Source organism: Eleutherodactylus coqui, chromosome 4, assembly GCF_035609145.1.
Source record: "Eleutherodactylus coqui strain aEleCoq1 chromosome 4, aEleCoq1.hap1, whole genome shotgun sequence".
Classification (NCBI taxonomy): domain Eukaryota; kingdom Metazoa; phylum Chordata; class Amphibia; order Anura; family Eleutherodactylidae; genus Eleutherodactylus; species Eleutherodactylus coqui.
In genome coordinates this window covers 261,561,698-261,586,004 of record NC_089840.1, presented here as the reverse complement: position 1 = coordinate 261,586,004, position 24,307 = coordinate 261,561,698, and the positions used below count along the sequence as shown (strand labels likewise).

At 45.4% G+C, this 24,307-nt stretch overlaps 1 protein-coding gene and 1 pseudogene across 1 annotated transcript in view; both read right to left on the bottom strand.

Annotated features, from left to right (window-relative positions):
* TCERG1L (transcription elongation regulator 1 like) overlaps positions 1-24,307 on the bottom strand; it is a 256,994-nt gene that overhangs the window by 79,407 nt on the left and 153,280 nt on the right. The gene's annotated exons all lie outside the window — the stretch shown is intronic.
* On the bottom strand, positions 15,456-15,558 carry LOC136626837 (U1 spliceosomal RNA; annotated as a pseudogene).

Genomic DNA, 24,307 nt, shown 5'->3' with positions numbered 1-24,307 from the left:
CTGAGCTCATAACTATGTTCAAAATTCCTAGAACAGATTTATTTAAATATTTCCAAATAGCCAACTACTACAAAAATCTCCTCCCCCCACCAGAATCAATGTGCTTTCGAAATTAGAAGCCTGGTTAAACTCCTTTCAGGGCTCCAATAAAGGTATATCTGTATGTTATAAAATACTAATTTCCTGCATACATTACCCACTGGCAGCGATAAAAGAAAAGTGGGCAGCAGACTTGCAATCCCCCATAACAGAAGATCAATGGCTATCTAGTTATGCTTCCATAACACTAATTTCCAGGTGCACAAATCTTTTGGAAAGCCTGCGTAAAATACTATACAGATGGTACCTCACACCTCAGAGACTTAACAAAATCTCTTTGCGTTATTCTGAGTGCTGCTGGAGATATGCCTCATCAGACGGAATCCTGTTTCATCTAGGGTGGAATTGTCCTTACATTTCAGGCTAGGTTTTCCAGTTAATATCCACGACATACAGTTTCTTCCTAATCCTGCATTGGCTCTACTAAATTTAGATTCTGATCAATTACCTTTCAATATCCGTAACTGATATCATGAAAGCTGGTTCAAGTGTATATACTCTTGAGCCTCTAACAAAAAGAGAAAATATGTGAAGGATAGGGGAATCTGGATCCAGAGCAACTTTTGTTACATGTCAAACTTCTTACGATAACTATTCTTTCACATATTAGCCTGAAGACTTGATTCAAGAACTGTTAGGGCTCCCACACACTTGCGTTTGCGTTTTTTGTTAACGCGATTGTCAATGGGACTTTCTAATGTTAAAAACGCAATGCACCAAAAACACAGTTGCGTGCATTGCGTTTTTTACAATAGAAAGTCCCATTGACAATCGCGTTAACAAAAAACGCAATCGCAAGTGTGTGGGAGCCCTTAGTTAGTTTGTTTATGTTCTACTTTATTTTCTTTATAAATAAAAATTTTGGTGAAGAGCTTAACAAGATGCATATTAATGTTTATTACTGAATTTTGTAAATGATTGAAAATTCTTCAATAAAAATTGAATGTTCAAAAAAAAAAAATTATGAAACAAAATTACTCAAACTTTAATCTCTCTTGTACACAGGGAGACATCAGCCCCAGATCATAAACTTCATGACTGCAATCATTTTATTGTTAACGGGAACAATGAGCTCCGGCGTTTCTAAGATCCTAAAAATCAGAAAAATCCTGTTCTTGTAATTGGTCTTAATGGACATTTGTGACCTTCAAGATATAATGACAAAGTTTTATAAAGAAAAGACAGAGAACCATTAATTTCATTCCCTTTCTTCAACTAGCATGCCACTTCCCTAATGCTAAGTGGAAATACACAGTAGAAACATTTAAATAACATTTTTGTGTAACGGCCTGCGATGAGTTCTTGTGAACGGAAAATTTAACATGCTACGTGAGTGGCAAATTACACAACTAGGAAGCATCAACTTGACATTCAACGGATTAAGACAACTTAACTACGATGTACTAAATACAATGATGTAGATCGAGTTCCCGTGATGAGTCAGTCATGTTAACAATTGCTATGTCTGTACATAAACATATAGAAACACATTTATTATTGGTGTTGTGCCAGAATTCTGGTGTAAGTTGCACCTTCTTTTTGTGCAAATCAATTTAGACAAATGTACTATTCATCCGTGTGCAAAGAACTGCTGTTAAACCTCTTACTTCACGTTTCAAAACGGTCTAGAAGAGCTCGTGGGGTTTGAGTGAAGTGAGGATTTCATTTTTTTTATATAATTTCTTTTTATTAAGAAATGCTTAATAAAACACATAAGTCTGAGAAACATATCCATACAGATTGTTTAAACATACGGAAAGAAACGTACATTTATGATTGAGACATGCAGGTCGCGCAAAAGATACAAACTGTCACAGTTTAACCCCTTGAGTGGCGGGTTTCCTACCACCCTGTCGTGCCCACCAGGGCAGGTTTTTTAAAATGGTCTAATCATTGAATTTCCACAAATTTTGCAGTTGCGTCTCAAGAGCCATAACTTTTTCATTTTTCCATTGACACGGCCATATAGGGGCTTGTTTTTTGCGGGACAAGATGTGATTTTTTAAACAGGGGGGAGGAAAAAAAGAAATGGGGAAAAAAGAAAAAAAGGGGCCATGTCATTAAGGGGTTAAATAATGTATTAACTTCCTTCTCTGGGTCATTACGACGCACACGGATACCACATGTGTGATTGTATTTTTGATTTTTTACCAAGTAAAGGGAGACAAGTGTTTTTATTATTTTTTTTTTATTATTTTTTTACTTTTGTTTTTTTTTACATTTTTTTTTTGTCCCTTTAGGGACTTCCACAGGGACCCATCAGGACCCCCTGATCACATTCCGGGGGTCCGATGGTGATAGCCCTTTACATGCTGCAGTGACAGCTCTTTACATGCTGCAGTCACATAGACTGCAGCATGTAAAGGGTTAACACAGCAGAGATCGGAGGTTTTCTCTGATCTCTGCTGTAAGAGCTAGTACCTAGCTGTCATCTGACAGCAAAGCACTAGCTCTCCCTGCCACAGAGACCATCGGCTTGCTTCTGACAAGCAGATGGTCTCTATGGCAACCTATAAACAAAGCAGGAGACTTAGAAGCAGGAGACTGCTGGCAGATCGGTAATATCTTCTGCTGGTTTTTCAAAGCCCTTGCTTTGTTCTCTGTGGGACAGTGCAGGCAGAGCACACTGTCACAGCTTGTGGCATTGTGCTCTGCAGCTCCCATAGTGATACATAGCCCGGAAATCTTCCGGGCTTTATTACTATCGGCAGTGGAGCTCGTCCCGGAAAATTTCCGGGCGTGCCACTCAAGGGGTTAAAAGGCTCATAAGTGTTGTCATAAATATTTGAATTCCACTCGTGCTTTCACATGAGCATGTGCCGTACATAGTTGCGCACAAAACCGCACACCCATGTAAGTGCACAAACGTGCATGAATGCAGGTCCATGCCCATTGCCTGCAATGGGGCCGCAGGTGCTGCTGGTAGCTCCATTTAAAGCAATGGGCTGCAGGTAACCCCTGCAGTAATTTTCAGGGAAGGGCTTTAAATATAAGCCCTTCTCTGAAAATCATCCATTTGTGTAAAAAAATTAAATAAAAATTATACATATGCACACCTCTCCGACGCTGCCGTGTAAATATTCAATGAATGGCCAGATGCTGCCTGTGATTGGCTGAGTGCTGTGACTAATCACAGGCAGCACTCAGAACATCGCGATCCTCTGCCACAGCTGTCACGGCTCTGACAGCCATGGCAGAGGATTCTTTACCCCCCCCCCCCCCCCCCCGCAAGAATGAAGAAATCCTTTGCCACAGCTGTGACAGCTGTGGCTGGGGATTCTTTACTCCCCACGGGAGTAAACTGTGGGTCAGTACAATTATGATGATAGCAAATTTATATAGTTTTACTTTTGCTGTACCACTTGTGTTACTTTAATAGATTAAACATTCCAATAATTGAAACCCTTTTTTTTCTTATCTTTAGGGCTCCAATCCACTAGCGATAGGTTTTCTTGTGAAGCGAGAGTGAGTGAAAACACAATAATATGAAACCAGTGATTTTCATTGGTTTCATACTCATTTGCGTTCTGTGCACAGCTACGTCAGCTACGTCAGGGAAGGACGATGTACTCCCTATATTTACAATGGGGCTGGCGCAGGTTTTTCTTAGCGCTGTGAGGCTTGAGTGCGCACAACACAAATGAGTATGAAACCATTGAAAATCATTGGTTCCATAATCATGTGTTTTCACTCACTCTCGCATCTCAAGAAAACCTATCGCCAGTGGGTTGGAGCCTTTACTTTGTTTTTTTAGTCCCCATAGGGGACTTGAACTTGCAATCGTTTGTTCGCTCATACACTATAATGTAATACCACATTTTGACAGGCAACCTATCAACGCATTCGTTCATGGCAGCCCTAGGGACCTTAAGAAGGCACCTTGCCATCTTATTGTGGGGGTGGGTGTTCAGGATATACCCTGTTTCCCTGAAAATAAGACATACCCTGAAAATAAGACATAGCATGATTTTCCAGAATTTTTGAGGATGCAAAATGATTTTTCAGGCTTTTTAAGGATGCTTGAAATATAAGCCCTACTCCAAAATTAAGCCCTGCTAACAGTTAATTTAAAAAGTCAATTTAAATAGTGTCCAGGCAGCTATACATGTAAAAAAGTTAAACCTTTTTGAACAAAAATGAATATAAGACACTGTCTTATTTTCAGGGAAACATAGTAAAATGCCGCTGTCAGAACTTGACAGCGACACTTAAAGGGTTAAAAGCCTCTGAGCACTTATTGGTCCACTGTCTGGCACTCACAATGCTGGTGCTATAATGTCATAATGCCTGCATCCTTCCATAACCATCCTGGCCAGATGAGGCCAAGGCAGAGAATGTAGAAAGCCGTGGAAGCATAATGTAGTTGAGCGACTATTATTTTAATGCTGGGGGACACAGCACAGGTTATACATGACTCAGGGGCACTATGGAGCCTATATTTGACTCCAGGGGCACATCGATGCCTATAAATGATTCGACATACACAGCAAATGACTCTTAAAGGAGATGTCCCGCGCCGAAACGGGTTTTTTTTTTTTTAAACCCCCCCCCCGTTCGGCGCGAGACAACCCCGATGCAGGGGTTAAAAAAACCACCCGCACAGCGCTTACCAGAATCCCGGCGGTCCGGCGTCTTCATACTCACCTGCTGAAGATGGCCGCCGGGATCCTCTGTCTTCATGGACCGCAGGGCTTCTGTGCGGTCCATTGCCGATTCCAGCCTCCTGATTGGCTGGAATCGGCACGTGACGGGGCGGAGCTACACGGAGCTACACGGAGCCCCATAGAGAAGAGGAGAAGACCCGGACTGCGCAAGCGCGGCTAATTTGGCCATCGGAGGGCGAAAATTAGTCGGCACCATGGAGACGAGGACGCCAGCAACGGAGCAGGTAAGTATAAAACTTTTTATAACTTCTGTATGGCTCATAATTAATGCACAATGTACATTACAAAGTGCATTATTATGGCCATACAGAAGTGTATAGACCCACTTGCTGTCTCGGGACATCTCCTTTAAGGTGCAACAGAGCCTATATAGGCCTAAAAATGCCTACTGTGACTGTCACCCCATAGAATCATAGAATGGTAGAGTTGGAAGGGACCTCCAGGGTCATCGGGTCCAACCCCCTGCTCAGTGCAGGATTTACTAAATCATCCCAGACAGATATTTGTCCAGCCTCTGTTTGAACACTTCCATTGAAGGAAAACTCACCACCTCCTGTGGCAACCTGTTCCCCTCATTGATCACCCTCACCATCAGAAAGTTTTTTCTAATATCTAATCTGTGTCTCCTCCCTTTCAGTTTCATCCCATTGCTTCTAGTCTTTCCTTGTGCAAATGAGAATAGGGCTGATCCCTCTGCACTGTGACAGCCCTTCAGATATTAGTAGACAGCTATTAAAGGGGTTGTCCCGCGATAGCAAGTGGGGTTCAGCACGTCTGTATGGCCATATTAATGCACTTTGTAATATACATCGTGCATTAAATATTGGCCATACAGAAGTTATACACTTACGCCCTCCGGTGCTGGCGTCCCCGTCTCCATGGCGACGATCAAGCCTCTTCTCTGGTCGCACGAACAGTCGCGCTTGCTCACTGAAGGATTCCTCTTCTGTCTCCCTCTGGGCTCACGAGCTGCGTCCTGGCTCCTCCCTCTTCTCCGCATCATCGTAGCTCCGCCTCCGTCACGTGGTGCCAATCAGCCAATGAGGTGGCTGTAATCGTCAGTGGAACGCAAGACTGGAGAAGAACATCCACGGTGCACCATGGGAGAAGACCCGCGGTGCATCATGGAAGAAAACCGCGGTGCACCTTGGGAAAGGACCGGCGGCCATCTTGAAAGAAGAATTTTTATAAGTTCACGAAACGAGCTAATGGTGAGTGGAAACGCTCTTTAAAAACGCTTTCCACGGGTAGTGTAGTATGTTTGCTTTAGAAAGGGGACTGGGAAGAGAAAAAATTTACATTTCTGCCGCAGGACAACCCCTTTAAGTCTCCTCTCCCCAGAGCTCATGTAAACCTGGAGCTGACCATGGTGCAAACGTCTGAGCCTCTGTGCATCATTTGGTTAAAATGATGGAGAATATGGCATGGATTCATGCTATAATAGCTTTGCAGCAGCTATGTTCAGATTCAATATGGACGTCTACAAGATCTATGCCGATTTGCTTCCTGCCAAGACAGAGAAGTCTCCTAGTCTCCTTCTTCAGAGATACGAAATTTATTATACTGAACCTTACTAAGCGATTTATTTCCAGCACTCCTTCAGTGTAATGGTGGTGTGTGACTGTGTCTGAAAGAAATCCACCTTCAGCAATTTAAGTAGTTAAAGCACAATGGGATGATTTATTATTTATTGCATTGCTTCGACTATGCACATTTCTTTTCATATCTGCTGCTTTTGGCTCTGCACAAACATAGAAACATATTTTTCTTATTCAGTTTTACGCTTCACATACTCTCCTAACTCTGCAAAAACTAGAGAAGGAAAAGCCAGTGAAATGACTATCTAGAAAGGTAGATTCACAAGGAAAACCTGCATTTTGTCGTTAGTTATAACTATGGGCCAAACTAGTTGGAGTGGTTACCCTTGTGAAGCTACAGATTACGGGCTTAGTCAGACGGGCGTTTTTTGCCGCGATTTGCGCATGCGCATGCGTCCGGCGATTTTTTAAAACCATTGCTTCGCAATGGTATCGGACACATGAGCGCTTTTTATGCGCTCGTCCGATAAATTATAGAACAAAAAAATCGCAGATCGCACCTATCTGCGATCTGCGATTTCTGTTCGCTTCTGTATATGCGCTCAATGGGGCCGGCGGCAGCAGCGCCGACCCCATTGAGAACATATAGAAGACAAATCATTCTTCTCTGCCACAGCTGTTACAGCTGTGGCAGAGAAGAACGATGTTTGCCCATTGAATTCAATGGAGCCGGCAATACAGCCGCTCCATTGAAAGCAATGGGCTGCTGGCGTGCGCGGGGTGAATTGTCGGGAAGGGGTTAAATATATAAACCCTTCCCTGCAATTCATGCTAAAATGTGTTAAAATAAAAAAAAATTGTATACTCACCTTTCCGCTGCAGCCGGAGTCCAGCCGCGGCCGCTGTCAGTTCTCCTGAACTGCTTCTCGGCACTATTCAGCCGGCGGGGCTTTAAAATCCCCGCCTGCTGAATGATCTGCCTCTGATTGGTCACAGCCTGACCAATCAGAGGCCGGTTTCACTCACACACCCATTCATGAATTCATGAATGGGTGAGTGACTGCTGCCTCTCAGCGCTGAGCCAATCAGGGGCAGGTCTGACTCACATCCATTCATGAATGGGTGTGAGTGAGGCATGCCTCTGATTGGCTCAGCGCTGAGCCAATCAGGGGGCAGGTCTGACTCACACCCCCTTCACACCCCCTGCAGGACGGCCGCTCGGAGCTGCCGGCAGAAGGTGAGAATGCAATTTTTTTTTATTTTAACACATTTTAGGATGAATTGCAGGGAAGGGCTTATATATTTAAGCCCTTACCGACAATTCATCCCGGGCTCGCCCGCAGCGCATTGCTTTCAATGGAGACGGCTGTATTGCCGTCTCCATTGAATGCAATGCGCTGGACAGCTCCGGCCCGTTTCTAATGAAACGCGGCTAGGAGCAGATTTTCGGGTGATTTGCGGGCGACTTGCGCGCACCGGTCACGCGATTTGCGGATGCGCATCCGTCATGTGATCCGCAAATCGCGGCAAAAAACGCCCGTCTGACTAAGGTGAATATGCCCACAAAAGGGATTCATCATTTAGGCATGCGCTGTACCAAAAAAATATAGAGCGCATGCGTGGGACATCATTGCGCTCTGATTACGACATGGATACTCAGTAAACGAAGTGGATGGGCTTATTCAAAAAGCCCCAGCCAGAAGAAACGTCCAGGCCCCCCATCGGACTCGACCATGGGCAATAGCATACATCATGGGAGATTTTAAAAGATGTTTTACAAAGGTATGTTTTCAAATGGAAACAACAAAGTTTTTTAATGAAAATTGCTGGTCTGCTCAAGTAGTGGGTTTAGTAGAGTGGAAAACGCTGACAGTTTCCCTTTAATTTGTCTAGGATTATAAATAGAGATGAGCGAGCACCAAAATGCTCGGGTGCTCGTTACTCGGGACGAAATTATCGCGATGCTCGAGGGTTCGTTTCGAGTAACGAACCCCATTGAAGTCAATGGGCGACCCAAGCATTATTGTATATCGCCGATGCTCGCTAAGGTTTTCATTTGTGAAAATCGGGGCAATTCAAGAAAGTGATGGGAACGACACAGCAACGGATAGGGCAGGCGAGGGGCTACATGTTGGGCTGCATCTCAAGTTCCCAGGTCCCACTATTAAGCCACAATAGCGGCAAGAGTGGCCCCCCCCCCCCTCCCAACAACTTTTACTTTTGAAAAGCCCTCATTAGCAATGCATACCTTAGCTAAGCACCACACTACCTCCAACAAAGCACAATCACTGCCTGCATGACACTCCGCTGCCACTTCTCCTGGGTTACATGCTGCCCAACCCCCCCCCCCCCGCACGACGCAGTGTCCACAGCGCACACCAAAGTGTCCCTGCGCAGCCTTCAGCTGCACTCATGCCACACCACCCTCATGTCTATTTATAAGTGCGTCTGCCAGAGGAACCGCAGGCACACACTGCAGAGGGTTGGCACGGCTAGGCAGCGACCCTCTTTAAAAGGGGCGGGGCGATAGCCCACAATGCTGTACAGAAGCCATGAGAAATATAATCCTGTGCCACCGCCATCAGGAGCTGCACACGTGGGCATAGCAATGGGGAACCTATGTGCCACACACTATTCATTCTGTCAAGGTGTCTGCATGCCCCAGTCAGCCCGCGGTTTTTTATAAATAGTCACAGGCAGGTACAACTCCGCAATGGGAATTCCGTGTGCACCCACAGCAGGGGTGGCTTCCTGGAACCCACCGGCTGTACATTAATGTATCCCATTGCAGTGCCCATCACAGCTGAGGTAACGTCCAATTAAATGCAGGTGGGCTTCGGCCCACACTGCATGCCCCAGTCAGACTGGGGTTCTTTAGAAGTGGACACATGCAGTTACAACTCCGTGTGGACCCACAGCATGGGTGGGTGCCAGGAAGCCACCGGCAGTACATAAATATATCCCATTGCATTGCCCATCACAGCTGAGGTAATGTCATGTTTAATGCAAGTGGGCTTCGGCCCACACTGCAAGCCCCAGTCAGACTGGGGTTCTTTAGAAGTTGACACATGCAGTTACAACTCCGTGTGGACCCACAGCATGGGTGGGTGCCAGGAAGCCACCGGCGGTACATAAATATATCCCATTGCATTGCCCATCACAGCTGAGGTAATGTCATGTTTAGTGCAAGTGGGCTTCGGCCCACACTGCATGCCCCAGTCAGACTGGGGCTCTTTAGAAGTGGACACATGTAGTTACAACTCCGTGTGGACCCACGGCATGGGTGGCTCCCTGGAACCCACCGGCGGTACATAAATATATCCCATTGCAGTGCCCAACACAGCTGATGTTACGTCAGCTTTTATGCAGGTGGGCAAAAAATTAATTGGATTACACTGTAGGCGAGGGCCCCAAAAAATTGGTGTACCAACAGTACTAATGTACGTCAGAAAAATTGCCCATGCCCAACCAAGAGGGCAGGTGAAACCCATTAATCGCTTTGGTTAATGTGGCTTAATTGGTAACTAGGCCAGGAGGCAGCCCAGTTAAAATAAAAATTGGTTGAGGTGAAAGTTTCAACGCTTTAATGAGCATTGAAACGTATAAAAATTGTTTACAAAAATTATATGACTGAGCCTTGTGGCCCTAAGAAAAATTGCCCGTTCGGCGTGATTACGTCAGGTTTCAGGAGGAGGAGCAGGAGGAGGATGAATATTATACACAGATTGATGAAGCTAAAAGGTCCACGTTTTTGATGGTGATAGAGAACGATGCTTCCATAGGTATCGCTGCTGTCCGCTGGTGAAGAAGAGAAGTCTGGGGAAATCCAGGCTTTGTTCATCTTGATGAGTGTAAGCCTGTCGGCACTGTCGGTTGACAGGCGGGTACGCTTATCTGTGATGATTCCCCCAGCCGCACTAAACACCCTCTCTGACAAGACGCTAGCCGCAGGACAAGCAAGCACCTCCAGGGCATACAGCGCGAGTTCAGGCCACGTGTCCAGCTTCGACACTCAGTAGTTGTAGGGGGCAGAGGCGTCACGGAGGATGGTCGTGCGATCGGCTACGTACTCCCTCACCATCCTTTTACAGTGCTCCCGCCGACTCAGCCTTGACTGGGGAGCGGTGACACAGTCTTGCTGGGGAGCCAGAAAGCTGTCAAAGGCCTTAGAGAGTGTTCCCCTGCCTGTGCTGTACATGCTGCCTGATCTCTGCGCCTCCCTTGCTACCTGGCCCCCGGAACTGCACCTTCGGCCACTAGCGCTGTCGGATGGGAATATTACCATCAGTTTGTCCGCCAGGGTCCTGTGGTATAGCATCACTCTCGAACCCCTTTCCTCTTCGGGTATGAGAGTGAAAAGGTTCTCCTTATACCGTGGGTCGAGCAGTGTGTACACCCAGTAATCCGTAGTGGCCAGAATGCGTGTAACGCGAGGGTCACGAGAAAGGCATCCTAACATGAAGTCAGCCATGTGTGCCAGGGTACCTGTACGCAACACATGGCTGTCCTCACTAGGAAGATCCCTTTCAGGATCCTCCTCCTCCTCTTCCTCCTCAGGCCATACACGCTGAAAGGATGACAGGCAAGCAGCATGGGTACCCTCAGCAGTGGGCCAAGCTGTCTCTTCCCCCTCCTCCTCATGCTCCTCCTCCTCCTCCTCAACGCGCTGAGATATAGACAGGAGGGTGCTCTGACTATCCAGCGACAAACTGTCTTCCCCCGGCTCTGTTTCCGAGCGCAAAGCGTCTGCCTTTATGCTTTGCAGGGAACTTCTCAAGAGGCATAGCAGAGGAATGGTGACGCTAATGATTGCAGCATCGCCACTCACCATCTGGGTAGACTCCTCAAAGTTTCCAAGGACCTGGCAGATGTCTGCCAACCAGGCCCACTCTTCTGTAAAGAATTGAGGAGGCTGACTCCCACTGCGCCGCCCATGTTGGAGTTGGTATTCCACTATAGCTCTACGCTGCTCATAGAGCCTGGCCAACATGTGAAGCGTAGAGTTCCACCGTGTGGGCACGTCGCACAGCAGTCGGTGCACTGGCAGATGAAACTGATGTTGCAGGGTGCGCAGGGTGGCAGCGTCCGTGTGGGACTTGCGGAAATGTGCGCAGAGCCGGCGCACCTTTCCGAGCAGGTATGACAAGCGTGGGTAGCTTTTCAGAAAGTGCTGAACCACCAAATTAAAGACGTGGGCCAGGCATGGCACGTGCATGAGGCTGCCGAGCTGCAGAGCCGCCACCAGGTTACGGCCATTGTCACACACGACCATGCCCGGTTGGAGGCTCAGTGGCGCAAGCCAGCGGTCGGTCTGCTCTGTCAGACCCTGCAGCAGTTCGTGGGCCGTGTGCCTCTTATCTCCTAAGCTGAGTAGTTTCAGCACGGCCTGCTGACGCTTGCCCACCGCTGTGCTGCCGTGCCGCGCGACACCGACTGCTGGCGACGTGCTGCTGCTGACACATCTTGATTGCGAGACAGAGGTTGCGTAGGAGGAGGAGGGTGGTTTAGTGGAGGAAGCATACACCGCCGCAGATACCACCACCGAGCTGGGGCCCGCAATTCTGGGGGTGGGTAGGACGTGAGCGGTCCCAGGCTCTGACTCCGTCCCAGCCTCCACTAAATTCACCCAATGTGCCGTCAGGGAGATATAGTGGCCCTGCCCGCCTGTGCTTGTCCACGTGTCCGTTGTTAAGTGTACCTTGGCAGTAACCGCGTTGGTGAGGGCGCGTACAATGTTGCGGGAGACGTGGTCGTGCAGGGCTGGGACGGCACATCGGGAAAAGTAGTGGTGACTGGGAACTGAGTAGCGCGGGGCCGCCGCCACCGCCATCATACTTTTGAAAGCCTCCGTTTCCACAACCCTATACGGCAGCATCTCCAGGCTGATCCATTTGGCTATGTGCACGTTTAATGCTTCAGCGTGCGGGTGCGTGGCGGCGTACTTGCGCTTGCGCTCCAACACTTACGCTAGCGACGGCTGGATGGTGCGCTGACAGACATTGGTGGATGGGGCCGAGGACAGCAGAGGTGAGGGTGTGGGTGCAGGCCAGGAGACGGTAGTGCCTGTGCCCTGAGATGGGGGTTGGATCTCAGTGGCAGGTTGGGGCACAGGGGGAGAGGCAGCGGTGCAAACCGGAGGCGGTGAACGGCCTTCGTCCCACCTTGTGGGGTGCTTGGCCATCATATGTCTGCGCATGCTGGTGGTGGTGAGGCTGGTGGTGGTGGCTCCCCGGCTGATCTTGGCGCGACAAAGGTTGCACACCACTGTTCGTCGGTCGTCTGCACTCTCAGTGAAAAACTCCCAGACCTTTGAGCACCTCGGCCTCTGCAGGGTGGCATGGCGCGAGGGGGCGCTTTGGGAAACAGTTGGTGGATTATTCGGTCTGGCCCTGCCTCTACCCCTGGACACCGCACTGCCTCTTGCAACCTGCCCTGCTGCTGCACTTGCCTCCCCCTCTGAAGACCTGTCCTCAGTAGGCGTAGCAAACCAGGTGGGGTCAGTCACCTCATCGTCCTGCTGCTCTTCCTCCGAATCCTCTGTGCGCTGCTCCCTCGGACTTACTACCCTTACTACTACCTCACTGATAGACAACTGTGTCTCATCGTCATCGTCCTCCTCACCCACTGAAAGGTCTTGAGACAGTTGCCGGAAGTCGGCAGCCTCATCCCCCGGACACGGGGAACTTTCCAAAGGTTGGGCATCGGTCACGACAAACTCCTCCAGTGGGAGAGGATTCGGAACCCTTGCTGCCCATTCTGGGCAGGGGCCCGGGAACAGTTCCTGGGAGTCTGCCTGCTCCTCAGAATGTGTCATTGTAATGGAGTGAGGAGGCTGGGAGGAAGGAGGAGCAGCAGCCAGCAGATTCAGAGTTGCAGCAGTGGATGGCGCAGAACTCTGGGTGGTCGATAGATTGCTGGATGCGCTTTCTGCCATCCACGACAGGACCTGCTCACACTGCTCATTTTCTAATAAAGGTCTACCGCGTGGACCCATTAATTGTGAAATGAATGTGGGGACGCCAGAAACGTGCCTCTCTCCTAATCCCTCAGCAGTCGGCTGTGATACACCTGGATCAGGAGCTCGGCCTGTGCCCACACCCTGACTTGGGCCTCCGCGTCCTCGCCCGCGTCCACGTCCTCTAGGCCTCCCCCTACCCCTCAGCATGGTGTATTACCAGTAGTGCAGAAACAGAACGCTGTAATTAAATGTGCCGCTTATTGGCCTGTAGTTGGAGGCTGACTTTGCTAACAGAACGCCAGGAAATAATTTTGCGCAAGCCTGCTGTAACACTTAGCTGGCTGCGTATGAATTAGGAGGACAACTACACCCAGCACAGACCCAGTACACTGAGGACAGTCACAGGCAGCCCAAATAGATTTTTTTTCCCAAATGTTTTTGGAAAGGCCCACTGCCTATATTCAATAAATATATGTCTTCTGTCCCTGCCTCACCACTACTGGCCCTGGAGTATGTAAAATAACTGCAGACTGTTGCACTGTGGACAGGAATACAGCGGTGATGTAACAGCCAACACAGAGCCAGGAAATAATTTTGCGCAAGCCTGCTGTAACACTTAGCTGTCTGCGTATGAATTAGGAGGACAACTACACCTAGCACAGACCCAGTACACTGAGGACAGTCACAGGCAGCCCAAATAGATTTTTTTCCCAAATGTTTTTGGAAAGGCCCACTGCCCATATACACTAAATATGTCTTCTGTCCCTGCCTCACCACTACTGGCCCTGGAGTATGTATAATTACTGCAGGGCGCAATGCTCTGCACGGCCGATATACAAAAAAAAAAATGTGCAACACTGCAAAAAGCAGCCTCCACACTACTGCACACGGTTAGATGTGGCCCTAAGAAGGACCGTTGGGGTTCTTGAAGCCTAAAATACTCCTAACACTCTCCCTATAGCAGCTCCGGCACCAACAGCACTTTCCCTCCTCTATGTCAGAATAAATCTGTGGCGAGCCGCGGGAGGGGCCGATTTTTATACTCAGGTGACACCTGATCTCTCCAGCCACCCACTGCTGGGGGGTGGTATAGGGCTTGAACGTCGCAGGGGGAAGTTGTAATGCCTTCCCTGTCTTTCTATTGGCCAGAAAAGCGCGCTGTCTCAGAGATGAAAGTGAAAGTAACTCGAACATCGCGTGGTACTCGTCACGAGTAACGAGCATCTCGAACACGCTAATACTAGAACGAGTATCAAGCTCGGACGAGTACGTTCGCTCATCTCTAATTATAAATCATGACAAAATTATGGGTTTAATTGATTCCCATCGGTCATAAATTTTTTGCGTAAAACAGTCCTCTAGAGTTAAAAAACTCGCCTTGGCGACTGCATTGTTCACTAGACTTTTTTTTCAAAAACTTTGCAGTTTGCTGCTAAAATTTTATATTGTGAGAGTAATTTTTTCTGGATATACTTAAATTGCCAATCAATCAAAGGGATATTTGTGACCCATTGTAAAAAATGTGCACTTGAATAGTTGAGATAGCTATTTACATCTACATCTATAAAATGTGTGCAAGTTTGAAGCTTTCTATCCTAATATAAATCTGGGAATAATGATGTGTAAAATTAAGGCCAAAAGAGTTGGTGGTCAACCAACCAATAAACCCATGAATTCCCGATTCATCATCCCTCCAGAAAAAGAACAGATCATCAATAAATTGACGGTAATAAAGCATGCTCTCAGAAACTAGATCTTCCTCCTGTATTGTTATCTGCATATATATATCTGTCGCACTTGAAGGAGTTGTGCCAAGGGCACAACCACTGTTCATGTGCCCTGATATAGCATATGCATATCATAGAACAGGGTCCACCTCTTGGGACCCCCCTCTATGACCTAGAATGCAGAGCTACTTTCATTCTAGAGGATCCTGATATTTATGTATACTCATGTGAATGAACGTCCTGTAATGATACATTACACTACTCAATATTTATGGCTGGTCACAGTTATCCATAGCAAAATCAGTTGACTCCATGTGTGCCAAGAGTGGGTGCCGGGCCCTGCTTTTAGGGAGGGATTGTGCAAGTTCTGAATAAGCCATAAGACTGATCATTGCATATATTAGCTACTTTAGCCCATTGCATTAGTTGGGGGAGTTTTATGCATTACATTGCCATATATATATATATATAGAGTTTCCCGCATTAGGGGAAATCATAGGGGTCAGCACACCTAGAGTGCAATGGATGAGCCTCACCCTGGGAGAACCACCCTAGTGATCATGGTACCTCCCCTGCCAGGGGCATGTTCATGTATTAATGCTCTTGCCTATTTTTCCTATATTTCATGCGATTTGGACCAGTGGGTAGGGCCATCATATTGTGATGAGTTCATGTTCCATGGTTTCTAGACTGTTTATATGCTTGTGTGGCAGGCAGGTTATCACTAACAAGATGCAATTAGTGTGTCTCAATAGTAGTGTGCTTGGCAGATAAGAAAAAAGAACATAGCTTGACCGGGGTCAGACTATGGTATTCCCCATTACAGTTGGCATCATAAGAGTATGTTTGCACATTGAGGATTTCTGTGGCTGTTTTTTTTTACTAAAACTATGTAGCAGTAAATGGCCTTAGAAATAAATTGCTAATTATCTAACTAGCTTTGCAGTAGTGGACTAAAATTTTGGAAGCAAGAGGGTTAATTTTTATGCTCTACTTTTTTGTAGTGTAAATGGGGCATTTTTCTCTCACTGTCTTCAATGGGAGGAAAACCTTCCCTAAACTTGCTTCATCGCTCTTCCTCTTTGCACCATAATTAGCTGCAAATCACATTGAAAAGAAATGCACCAACAATAACACGTTTTCATCCACGCAAGGTGTGATACCATCTACAGAGTTACATTATTCATTGTTTGTTGAGTACATGGAAGGAGTGTGAATTACAACCTGTGAACCTCCTTTGACTCATCAATAGCTTAAATACACTTGTAAAATACATTGTTCACGGTTTAATGATACAGGGAAGGCTAATGTAGGAGAAATCATACAATGAGCATTGAGAGACTGTTGACCTACTAATCGGTTATTAATGGTTACCACTGCTTATTGCTGTGCAATATTGAAAAGCATGTGAAACTGACTTTTGATCAAATAAAATGTGAGTAAAGTGGAGCTGTCTGCTCTCCTGACATGTCTGTATTAATCAATACTAGTATTCCCCCAGAAGGTCTGCAGCATCTGTTTCATAGCATTCTGCACAGGGCTGTTATTCTTCAAGGAGATGTGTGAATAAGCTGATCACTAAGTATTAGGGCCCATTTACACTGATAGATGATCGTTCCAAAATCACTCAAACAGTTTGAGGGACAATTTTGAGCGATCATCTTTGCATAGTCTATAGTAGCTAAGTAGCTACTAAAGAGCTATGTAGGCGGAGTGGGACACCGCCGCTATCATCAGTGAACAATACAGCTGTTTTACATAAGCAAACAGCTGCATTGTTCTCCGCATTTACAGCTTGCGTCCCGCTGTGATCTACCAGTGGAACATGAGCTGAAGGAATCTTATCAGCGCTGCTGACTGTGATAACAGCCTGCACCGCTGATAAGAGTTCATTGCTCAAGTCTAGAAAACTAGAATTAAGCGAGGAATGAATCGTGCACGAAAACTGCACGATGTCTGTGCATTTAGACACAACGGTTATCGCTCAAAAGATGGCTTTTGAGTAGTTTATGAGCAAGAATCGTTGTTTCTAAATGGGCCTTTAGGGTAGCTTTTCACGGATCGCTTAAAGGGTTGTACCAGAATTTTACGTTATCTCCTATCCACAGGATAAGGGATAACTTGCTGATCGGTTGGGATCTCGCTGCTAAGACCTCTGCTGATCCCCAGGATGGGGGTGCTGTGTCCTCATCCACCTCACTACAGGGTTACTGCACCCCCCTCAGTGAAGAGGAGACTAAATAGAGTGCTGCTTTTGCAAGCACACCAGCTCTCCATTCATTTTCAAAGGAACTGCAGAAGTAGTTGATCGGATGCTGCTCAGCTATGTCCGTCGGCTCCACTCAAATATGAGTGCATGCTCAGCCAATACTCTATTCAGAGTGATGTCACAGGGGAGCACGAGTCCTGTTCTCCGGATCAGCAGGGGTTTCACTGGTGAGACCACCACTGATAAGCAAGTTATCTGGTGGATAGAGGATATATTGAAATTCTGGTACAATTTTTTGTTTCAAATGTTAACAGTTTTACTAATAAAACAATCCTAACATTACAGCTTACAGATAGATTTACGCAACAAATCTGTATATATGGACCATTGTCTACCCTTCGTAATTAATACTGATGTCTGCAACTACAAATATACTTGTATGTTATGTTATTGAAACTACCAATGAAAATCATTGAAAAAGAAATTTTAGTACAATCCCTTTAAGCGCCAGACAGCCGTCTCTGTGATTATCACTTACTGATTGGAGTGCACCAGAGATTTTTTCTGTCCAACTACCTCTATTCAGATAGTTGGTCATAGATGAATCATTGCCTATTTACCCGGGGCAATAGTCACTTGGCTTTTAGGCAAGATAAAAACCAAGCAACTCCAACAAGTGATTGATTTTTGCTAACTTGCCCTGTTGGGTCCAGTCACCCATAATCGGTTTTTGAGTGATTACTCAGGTGACTATTGACCCAGTCTTACTTTTCCTCTTGTCAGTGTGACAGTACTAGCACCTTGGTGCTGGTACTGTTAGACTGTATAGAGGTGCCCCATATAGACAAGAAGAATGGTAACACACAGTTGTCAAATTATTCATACTTTTCCAAGTTGAATAATGGAAGACTGTTATAATACAGAGTCCTAGGAAAGGGACTTTAGAAATGTTATTTTATTGGAAACACTGCTCTTTGCTAAAACAGACAGACAAGAGCTAAGTGGTCTTCTTTAACCCCTACTTGCTCCATGATGTACATGTACGAGGGGGTGATGATAAGTCTTTGGCTTTGTGTCCTTTTTTTGTTTCTGTGGTAACGAATGTTATCATATGTGTCTAATATATCTTTTCAAAATGTTGTATTTGTAGCTTATGGCAACAGTGATCTAGGCACGCGGGAAAACAAAATGGCGGAGTCTAAGGCGATATTCACAGCAAATGAGAGCAGAGGAGTGATAAAATTCTTGTTTCTGCAAGGAAAGTCCGCGAAGGATATTCATGGTAATATGTTGCAGATATTGGGGGATCAGTGCCCTTCATATTCTGCAGGTAAGAACTGGGTTGCCAAATTTAAAACGGGCCACTTCAGAACAAATGATGAGGAATGTCCTGGACGACCGAGAGAGGTTGTTGTTCCGGAGATCGTCGATGCTGCGCACAACCTTATACTGGAGAATCGGCAAATTTCAGCTAAAGGAATAGCAGATATCATGGGGATTTCTGGTGAACGTGTTTGTGTCATTATCCATGAACATTGGAACATGAAGAAGCTATCTGCACAGTGGGTCCTCAAATGTTTGACAACATATCAGAAAAGCATGAAAGTGAAAACATCCCGGTCCGTTTGTCAGCGTTTCCGGACTGATCAGAACTTCCTGGATCGACTGGTCACTATGGATGAGACCTGGATTTATTTGTATGACCCTAAAACCAAGGAGCAGTCAAAAGAGTGGAGGCACAGTGGTTCTCCTCGCCCAAAGAAGTTCAGCCACTATGGTGATGGCGTCTGTGTTCTGGGATAAGGAGGGCGTGCTGCTAGTGGACTACCTTCACAATGGTTCCACCATCAATGCAAGGTATTACATTGAACTTTTGGACCAATTGAAGGCAGCTCTGAAGGTCAAAAGGTGCGGCAAGCTGTCCAAAGGAATCTTGTTCCTGCAAGACAATGCCTCCGCTCACACTGCACAAGCGACCACGGCAAAACTGGTGGAGCTAGGCTTCCAGCTGATTGACCACCCACCTTATTCACCAGATCTAGCTCCCTCCGACTATCATCTGTTTCCAAACCTGAAGAAACACCTCAAGGGTATCAAATTTCACACCATTTCTGATGCAATGGCTGCTACGGATGACTGATTTGAGGCACAATCCTTCTTTTTGCAAGGCTTACAGAACTTGGAATACCGATGTAAGAAGTCTGTTGACATCAGTGGAGAGTATGTGGAAGAAATGTAAAGCTTCATTTTCTTTGTCGTTTTTTCTGGGTAAAGCCAGACTTATCAGCAGGCCCTCGTACATCATGGGAAGTTAAGGGTTTCACGAGAAATGCTGTAAATTTATTGCATATGGATGGCGTGGATTAGGAGCCGAGCCCGCATCATCAGTGCGAGCAAGCTTTGACTGACCGCCAGGGTCCCGCTGCATCAGTAGGGCTTGCAGAGAGCACTGTTCCCTGTTGTCAACCTTGTATGTATCACAGTCAACAGTTATTGTGGCGTGTAAGAGGTTAACAGAGGCTTCCCGTAAGATGTTATCATCCCTCTGCTAGCCAATCACAAAGGGTTGTTGGGTTGCCATGGCAACCTCATACCAGTCAATCCGCTCTGGGTCTGCTATGGTTTCTAATGTGAAAGAATACAAATAAAGCAATGCAGTAAAGAAGTACTGCAGTTTATTATCTAAATCATCATAAGATCACAGGTTGAAGTCCTGTACAGGAATATAGAAAAAAGGCAAACAAAAAATTTCCAAAAAATCCATGTTAATTTTTTTTTTTTAAATCCTTCTTTCTGCTTTCTTTTGTTAATTTTGCTTCTGAAGAACACAATAAAAGCGATCAAAAAAAGTCACATGTACTCTAAAATGGCACCAATAAAAACTACAACTCATCACACCGCTCTGTCCACGGAAAAATAAAAAGTTCTGGGTCTTTGAATACAGCAATGTAAAAAAATATACATTTTATTAAAAAAAAGAGTTTTAAATATGCAAAAGTGGAAAAACCTTAAAAAAAAAACATATTATTTTGGTATCATCCCAACTGTATCGAACTGCAGAAAAATGTTATCATGTCATTCATACCCTATAGTGAACACCATAAAGAAAAAAATAAAACAATGCCAGAATTGATGCGCTCTTTCCCCACATTCCCTTACTAAAAATAAATTATTAAAAATTATACAATATACTGCATGTATCCCAAAATGGTACCGATAAAAACAGCAGCTCGCCATGCAATTAGCAAGTCGTCATATGGTTATGTCGATGGGAGAACAAAGAAGGTATGCCTTTTGAAAAGAGGAGATGAAAATCCTCAAAAGTCTTTGCGTTCTTAAGTACCAAACTAGGCTGCACCCTTAAAGGGTTAAATATGGGTGATATATAGGAGTTTATGCAGACTGTAGGACTTTGATATTCAGGAAAACACCAGTTTAGGTTAAAATTGGAAAGCTATAAACCAACAGAGGAAACAAGACCTTTTCGCCTAAGCATGATGAATCAGCCACTACTCTCCCTTTGGCTGCATTGACAACACCCAGAGACCCGGCACAGACACATAGAGGGATGGCCAACAGGATGGGAAAAGCACAAGACAAACAAGTGGGAAGAAATATATAGCATACGGCCACAGGTGTATGAGGGAAGCACACAGGGAGGGAACAGACAGATAAAGGAGGGGGGAAAGCACAGAGCAATTTCAAGCACCAGTACCACTCAATGGATTAAAGGGAGCCCCCAAGACTGTATAGCCCAAAGGCCCACATAGACCTGGAGCTGGCCCTGACATAGGACCGGAGAGCCAACTACTGAGTTATATGTAAGCTTCACCCAGAGTTGTAATAAGAATTATTCTACCTCAATTTGAATATCTCAACACAACTAATATAAGAAGGGGTTTCTTCAATTTCCACACAAAATACCACTTTTAATGACTACTCTCAGAATTATTCAACCCCTTCATGACAAGCTACTTCAGCACTTTACCTGCTGCAAATGTGATGCACAGCCAGACAGTAACTTTTGACAGCATTCATATGGAATATTAGCCAATTCTAATGGGCAATGACTTCCAGTTCACTAATACTCTTGGGCTTGTGTGCTGCAACCACCTTCTTCACATCCTACTAAAGATTTCATATAAGGTTCAAATGCAGGTATTTGATGTGCTTTATCTCATGCACAGCTAATGCAGCTAATCAAGACATTGATTAGTTATATCAGGTGTGTTTGAGATTAGCGTTGAGCGGTTAATGAAATATTTGGATCGGGAGTACCCAACCCAATTTCATAAAAAATAATCGTGAATTGAGATGCCAATTCCAGCTCACATTAAAATCAATTGGAGTAAAAACTGGCTTCAATAACGTGTGTGTTATTTCAGTGTTGACATACTAGGTTCAAATCCTATCGAGAATAACATCTTCATGGACTTTGAAAAACTCCATCCAGATGTTGCCCTTGGTCACATTTGAATCTACAACTCCTGCACTCTAAGGCTGTAGTGCTAATAACTGAGCCACCACACTTCTCCAGAGATGGAGAATATGGAAAAGAGAACATACAAACTCCACACAGATGTTGTCCATGAGCAGCTGTGAACCTAGAGCCTCAGCGCTACAAGGCAATTGTGCTAGCACTGAGCTTCTTCCTTCCTCCTCCTGCTTCTTCCTCTCCAGAGCAGAAGATCTACTTATTTTCCTTCATCTTTTTCCTCCTTTTTTCATTTTTCTTCTCCTCCTTCTTCTTCTCCTCCCCTTCCTGTTTATCCCCCTTCTCATTTACTTTCTTCTTATTCTCCTTCTCCACGTGAGGAGGAAGACAAAATAGGAGGGAGAAGGAAAAGCAAGCAGGAAGAACAAGAAGAAGGAAGAACAAGCATGGTGGCTCAGTCATTAGCACTGTTACCTTGCTGTAGTTCTAGATTCAAATCTTCCTAATGGCGACATTTGTATGATGTGCTTACGTTCTCTTTGTGTTTATTCTTCCTGTTCTTCTCCACCTCTAGAGCAGAAAACACAGTGACTCAGTTGTTAGAACTGTTGCCTTGCAGAGTTGTAGATTCAAATCTGACCAAGAGCAACATCTGGAAGTTTTTTTTAACGTCCTCCTGTGCTTATTCTTGTTGCTGTTCTTTTTGTCCAAAGGCAACCAGAAAAGTGAGGTGGCTCAGTTTTTAGTATTGCAGTTTTGAAGTACTGGAGTTGTAGGTTCCAATATTACCAAGTGCAACATGTGGAGAGTTGTGTATGCTCTTTTTGTGTTTATTCTTGTTGTCTTTCTTCTCATCCAGGGCAGCATAGCTAAGTGTGGTGGCTCAGTTGTTAGCACTGCTGCTTTGCAGTGCTGGAGTTGTAGGTTCAAATTTGACCATGGGCAGCATCTGGATGGAGTTTTTCCTTGATGGTGCCCCAGTACTGAATGGCAAGAGTCCTAGCAACTGAGCCACATTTATAGAAAGGGACATACACCTACCTTTTGTAAAACGTTAATTGGGTGATCCGATTCAATTTTGCAAAAATAAAGTTGATTTTATCGCCCAGCTGATGACAACGAACAACACTACTTGAGATAACAGCTGACTTGTGAATGTGTGATTTTATGAGTGATTGTATTCAGGGGGGTTGAATTATTCTGAAACTGTAGTGTCATGGAATCTAAAGTGTTAAGTTTCAGAATGCAATAAGTGAATGCTTCTTACCTTGTATTGGACTATTGACCCTTAAAGGGGTTCTGACACAAATAATTTTTTTATGCTTTAGCAGCCATTGTTCCCTGGTCTGCCTAATGGACCCAGGGAACCCATGGGTTAATGGCTGCTAAAGCATAAAAATCTTATACTTACCTGTTCTCCTGTTGTTGTTGACATCGGGGGGGTCATCTCCCGGCAGCATATTAGCACTTTCTGCTTAGGTTAAGCAGCCTGACTAGAGCCACCTGATTGGTGCACGCTGTGCAGTCACGTGGTGCTGAAGAGCCAATCAGGTGGCTCTAATCAGCAGCGCTGCTTAACCTAAGCAGAAAGTGCTAGTATGCCTCCCGGCAGGCAGTCTTCTTCCTCCAGCAGCCGTGCCGCTCCGGGATCGCACGCATGCGCAGTGGAGAGGTGCCCTCTGACAGGAGTCAGGACGGGCCGCATCTCCACTGCGCATGCTCAGCACTCCGGAGTTCAGCAGGACGGACGGGCCGCCCACAGCAAGCACTGTGCGGTCCGTCCGTTGACCTCGGAAGTGCCTGACGGACGGACCAGAGCAGGAAGCGGTCTTTTTGACCGCTCCTGCTCTGCTTTAAAGGCACAGAAGAAGATGCCGGCTGGAGGGGACATGCCTGGCGATCGGGCCAGGCCAGGCAAGGTGAGTACAATTTTTTTTTTTCATGTCAGAACCCCTTTAAATAGAAGACTAAAACCTATGCTTTGTAGTGCCAGGAACTAGGATTTTAAGATAAGAAGTCAACAGACAAATTAAATAAGGCTAAGCTATGTTAACAGAGAAGACACACAATTATTGCAGATATGTTGTCTAATGCAACAGCAATATCCTGATTTAGGTAATTTCTATGTCTGAGACGAGCATTAAGAGCTTTGAGAATATAATGTCAATATAGATGTCAATAAGTCTTATGATCAATAAGTATTTTCACCTTTGTAACAGTAAACTACGTAACACTAATCTTTGCACCAGGCAACATTTAGATACACCTTCTTCTTCCTGTATAAGAGTTGGCAATGTTGATAATAAAGTAGAATTCATTGAGTTCTCATGGAGAAGTGTCTTGACATAACATGGAGTGATTTCATGCTATTGATAGATAATTGCTAGCAAAATCTCCTCATCACGGGCTTCCATATCTACCAATTTGGCACCTGGCAACGAGGTCATCAGATCGGTACAGGTGTGGTCCGATAACAGTAGTAATCATTACAAGTGACATTTTTTGTTTAGTTTAGAGAAGCCACTTGTTATATTAGTTGTCTTAAAAAAGTTTGATTTAAAAAAACAATCAAACAAGAACAATTTAAACAGCTAAACGCTTATAAATCTGGCAAATACACCTAATTTCCAATGGGGGTTGAATAATTTTGATTGCAACTGCAGATCTCTATTACTCC